Raw genomic sequence first — 6,222 nt, 5'->3', positions numbered from 1 at the left:
AAATTGACACGAGATTGATTTCTGTAACAACTTTTGAGAATCTAACATTGTTTTGTGATATCTTTTAGATAAGTGTTGAGTTACAGAAAGAGGAAAACGCTCCAAGAATCAAGAAGAGACCATGGTGATCATCTACTTGAGATTTCTTGAAGTGCAAGGTTACTGTGCATTCAGAGTCTGATCTATCTACACATGGAGGTGTCTACTTCAAGATCGGGATTAACAATCTGCTAAAGATTGGGTTGTGTTCCCTATTGTGATTATAGGAAGAAGAGTGTGTTGCGTTCTTGACTTTGAGGGGTTTCTCAAAGGGTGTAGAAAGCAAAAGAAGGGATTCTTGTTGTTGGTCTTGTTATTGTATGCCTATATTTTGATTAGAGGGTTAGAGAGATGTTTTTTTTTTTGTTTTTTTTTTGTCGTGAGGTCTCTATAAAAGCCTTGTTGTAAAAACCTTGATCGTTATAGTGCATTTGCTTCCTGTGATTAGAAGGACACTAGATGTAGGCGGGTTGGCCGAACCAGTATAAAAAGCAGTGTTTGATTTCTATGATCCCTACACTTTTATTTTTAGTCGTCTTTGTTCTGTGCTAAATCGACTTTATTTCCGCTGCATTAGAAAATCTTTCTCATTGTGTTTCAAGAAAGTTTTAAAGGCATATCCTGTTGTGAAAAAAGATTTCAAAAAGACTTTGTTTTTTAGTTTCACCATTTCACCCCATCTTGGTGTGAGTAATTGAGCCATTCTTTTTTAACACATAAGGTAAGAACTAAGGAAGAAAAGTCTTGCCATTTTAATTAACTTTTCATTCAACTAAGTTATAAAAATCAAAGAGGGTGGCCTTTCCTTTTATAGGTGAAGGAGAGAGCTAAGGTACAAAAGAGGAGCCTAAGGCATTTAATGGAGGAGTGATAAGTGCATATTTATGTCCTCATTTAGCCTTTAATATTGGATTCTTAATTAGCTTTTGTAATTTAATAGAATATTTTAATTAGGATTTGTTAGAATTAGGTTTTTTTTAGCATGAGATACAAAAGCATGTTAAAAGTAGTTTTTTAGTTGCATAAATGTTCTTCGTATATTTTGAAGTATGTTAGTGCAACTGCAGTTACGTTGAGCTCATTGAGGTGTGGAAATAAATTGGGTAAAGTGTCAAGGCATCTTAAAGATAAATCCAAGAATAGCAAATAATCAAGAGCATAAGAAGTCTATCTAAGCATAACATGAAAAAGTGAAGAAAGTTGGGTAAGCCAAGAAGAGGGAACATGCAACAAAAATTGGATCTTCCAGTTTTCTCAATTTTTTCTACTAAAAAGGCTTTGATAAGTGGTAAACTTTTATGATTAAAAAAAATTGGGGGAAAATGTATCTTACGATATTTTATTTTATATTGTTAAATAATTACCTTATTTAACTATATCGATAAATATCAAAAGCTAATATTTGTCAAATCTTTTTTAATCTAACATGTATCTTCTCAAATATTTCTAGATCTCCACAACAATCAAATATATCTTGAAGATATTGGATTATTTAGAAGATAATTGGAGGAGATTATATTATCATAAAGAAGATTACAACAATAAAAAAGCCTGAAAAAAAACTCAATCCAATTTCTATATAAAGATACTTAGGGAAAAACAATAAGAGAGCATAGGGACCCTTTGGGGTTCAAATTTCATCCTTTCTCTCTTCTCTCATGTTCTTCACCCTCTCTTCTTCTATTTTTATGTTATTTCTACATTCCATGGATGGTTAAGCCTCTGGGATTGATTTTGCTGTAATTTCTTAATTAGATTTTGAGGTTAGATGAATAAATTTGTTTATTCTTTTTTATTCTTGTTGGAAAAAGAATGACCTAGTTTCAACACCAAGAGGGGGGTGGGTGGTGAATTGGTGTAAATAAAAATTAAGAGTCTTTTCAAAATCTTTTTCACAAAGTATAAATCTTTCAAAAGTTTCTTGAATCTTGTATGAAAAAGATAAATCAGTACAAAGGAAAATAGTTGACTATACTAAAAATAAAGTCAACTTGAAAGTAAAGAGATCAGGGATAGAAAATTCAAACACAGTTTTTATACTGGTTCAACTAATTTGCCTACGTTTAGTGTCCTTCCTGTACCCGAAAGCAAATGCACTATAATGGTCAAGGTTTTTAAAACAAGGTTTCTATAGAGACCTCCACGTCAAAATATAAAACACCTCTCTAACCCTCTAACAAAAAATATAGGCATACAACACCCAAAGAACAACAAGATATCCCCTCTCCTACAGTCTTTGTCAACTTTGGACAATCCTCAAAGTTACCAGAACGCAGCATGTCCTCTTCCTGTAATCACAACAGGGCAACCACAATCTTCACAAGATTGAGAGAAGTAGATGATCACGTTTCCAAAAGACCTCAATGTGCAGTATAATCAAGTTTTTCTTTCAGCACGACAACCTTGCTTTTCAAGCAACTATCCAAGAAAGATCTTCACGATTTTCCTGATAAGTTTTTAGAGCTTTTCATAGAGATCAAAATCTAAAACAATAGAATAAAAGTGTTAGAATAACCAAAGTCTATGTGGAATACATAATTACATCCATTTATAGTCTTTTGTTAAACAAACGCTCCTGTAGTTGACTTCACTACTAATACAATCAACTTCAGTCAGACAGTTAAAACAATTAATTCAATTAGTAGTAGTCAGACTAAGTAAATTGATTACACAATTAATTCAGTTGACTAGAATTTAATGCTTGGTCAAAGAATCCAATAATAGTCGTTGTAGTTCACAAGCATCAACAAAAATTCAAAACATAACTAACTAAGTTGAGTGGCTTGCGCATACAGTCGATTATGTCACTTCAATGCAATTTTGAAAATCTTTCATTGCAAAAATACTCACAGCACTGTTTTTGAAAATCTGTGCAAAGTCACGAGTTTTAATCGACTTACTTCATGATGAAGTCAACTTAAAACTTGAAGTTTTGCCACACAATATAAGTTCAACTAAGTGCATGTGATTTTCTTTTCTAAAACATATGTTATGCAATCATAAATGATATCTCATGTGAAACAGTGAATATGCACACATATACATAATCAACACAAACATGTTCTTCAAGAATTCATACACAAGAAAGTTTTGAACATGTAACACATATTAGTACATGTGTTATTAATAATGTGTTGTCGTCATCAAAAACCAGAAACACTATGAGATTAAGGTTTAGCTAAACCATTGCTTCCCTTATCAACAATCTCAACAATTCTTATTGTGATTTATTTTTATCTATGTCTTTTGCTTCTTAATCAAGTAAAAGTAATTATTTTTACATTATAGCAAGTTAGCATAGTGTTAAATCTACATAACATATCAATCATACGAGTTAAAGGATTTTTATTTTTAATTGAGAATTTACTTTGATTAAAGTTACAAAATTTCACTTGATTGAATGAGTTTTTACCAATAATTGAGAATGTACTTTGTTTAGTGGTAAAAACATTAACAATAATTAATCAAGAATGTACTTTGGTTAATTAACTTTTTACTTGATATAAGATGTAAAAGAATAGACATGATTACACATAGTAATATTTAATTGAGAATTTACTTTGGTTAAATTTACTATGATTAATCTACAAAGTTCTTACTTTTAATTGAGAATGTACTTCGATTAAGAGTGAGAATGCCAACAAATTAATTGAGAATTTACATTGATTAATTTGATAATCTAAAACAATAATTAATTGAACAATAAGTTTTAAATAACCAATGATGAATCCTATTTTGAAATTACTGCAGAATCAACCCAAGAGGCTTAACCCTCCATGGAATGTAGAATTAACATGAAAATAGAAGAAGAAAGGGTGAAAAACATGAAAGGAAGAGATTTGAACTCCCAAAGGGTCCCTAAGCTTCCTTAATGTGTTTCCTAAGTCCCTTTATATAGAAATTGGATTGGGTTTTGTTTCATGCTTTTCTCTTATTGTAATCTTGTTTATGATAATCTAATATCCTCTAATTATCTTCTAAATAATTCAATATCTTCAAGATATATTTGATTGTTGTGGAGATCTAAAAATATTTGAGAAGATATTTACTCGATTAAAAAAGATATGACAAATATTATCTTTTGATATTTATTGATATAGTTAAATAAGGTAATTATTTAACATTATCAAATAAAATATCTTAAGATACATTTTCTCCAAATTTTATTTAATGATAAATATTTATCAATTATCAAAGCCCTTCTAGTAGAAAATATAAAGAAAATTGGAGAATCCAATTTTTGTTGCCCGTTCCCTGTTCTTGGCTTAGCCAGATTTCTTCACTTTTTCATCTTATGCTTGGATAAACTTCTTGTGGTATTGATTATTTACTATTCTTGGATTTATCTTTAAGGTTTCATGAAACTTTAACCTATCTATTTTCACACCTCAAAATATCTAAAGAATATTAATGGGACTAAAAAACTATTTTTAACATGTTTTTGTATCTCATGCTAAATAAACCCAATTATAACAAATCCTAATTAAAATATTCTATTAAATTACAAAAACCAATTAAGAGTCCAATATTAAAGGCTAAATGAGAGCATAAATAAGCACTTATCAGTCATGCTTCCATTGGATAGGATTTGCCTTTTGTAGGGGCCACGTGACACTCTAGGATTGGAGATGTTTTGTTTTATGAGTGGCCACATGTCCTTCCACGATTAAAGAGGATTTGGACACCTGTCTCCACCCTATAGGGCCTCTAAATTCTCGACCAAGCTTTGTTCTTTAGTATTAGCTTTGCTTTTAGGGTTTTAGGAGACACCCTTGCCTATATAAAAAGGTGTCTCCACCCTTGTAATCATTTTGGACTTTAAGTAAGGTTATGATGCCTAAATTTGACCATATTACTTCTCCTTGATCACGACTAGAGCAACCCTAGAGGCCTCTCTAGTCACCTTCCTTATTGAGTTGACCTAACCTCTCTTTGAGCCACCAAATATCACACCACCACCACATTCTAACCAAACTCATCAGCTTATCTCCTCTCCACCACCATTTGTGCCACCTTGGACCTTTCATTCCCACCATCTTTCGCACTATAATACTCTAAGAAACCATCTCCTTGCTTCTTTCTAAGCTTTGGCCAACCTAGCTAAGGAGGTTGCCATCAATCTTCCTTAATTATTAGGGGAAGTTGTAAAGCTTCGAGTGTTGTAATATTGTCAAGGCCTTTGGTAGAGTAGGGTGCCACTTTCACACTTAACACATAACATATTTGGGCCTCTTAAGGGTTTGTTCTTATAGTGATAATGTCTTCATTATTTATTGGGAACTTCCTCACATGAGGGATATAAACAATAACACTGAGCCAATTAAGTATTTTTCAGCCTATGAGTGCATTGTAAGATGTGTCGGCCTCTACTAGAGTATATCGAGCCTCCAATGTTTGGAGAGATTTTAGTGTTCCAAATGTTGTAAGAAGATAACATATCCTCATGTATGAATTCTCCCTCTTGCAAAACCTATTAATGGATCAGAATAAGACTTTACCCGTGAAGTCAATATGTTAAGCTTTTGAAATGTGGACGAGTACAAAACACTTTTTGAGCTCTCTTGCTCAATGAGTATCTTATGCACCTTCCACTTGACAGTAGTGGTTATCACGACCATTGCGTCATCCTGGTCAGGATCATGGATGTTGAAGTCTTCATTTGTGAATGTAATGGTTAACATTGTCTTAGGAGGAAATTGGCTAACCGATTTGACGCTTCAACGATATCTCTTCCTTGTAAAGTTGGTACTTCCTCCTCCATCAAATCCTCATGTAATTGTATTAATATTACCCCGATCATCTACAAGATTTGAGTAAAGAGTAATAATAGCCTTTTTAGGCCTACAAATAATGAATTAATGGGTTTTATTTGTTGGTATCGGAGGGGTTAATTTTTTAAAAGAGTTTCGCGCAGCGGATTAAAAACTCAGAGAGCGTACAGCGTAACAAGTCACAGTTGAAACAATTTTGCCTTTTTAAGTCAAACAATTTTCTTTCAGAAAATTTACCAAGCAGATAACGTGCGTTAATAATAAAATGAGTATAGGGCAGAAGAAAATCACACAGGGATTTTTATACTGGTTGATTCAACAGAATCTACGTCCAGTCGTTAATCACTACAAAGAGTGATTAACAGTTCCACTAAAAATTTGTTTAACAGATTACAAGATAAAAACAGTAATA

The sequence above is a fragment of the Vigna radiata genome, unplaced genomic scaffold (assembly GCF_000741045.1).
Source record: "Vigna radiata var. radiata cultivar VC1973A unplaced genomic scaffold, Vradiata_ver6 scaffold_43, whole genome shotgun sequence".
NCBI lineage: Eukaryota > Viridiplantae > Streptophyta > Magnoliopsida > Fabales > Fabaceae > Vigna > Vigna radiata.
This window is presented reverse-complemented; position numbering follows the sequence as displayed.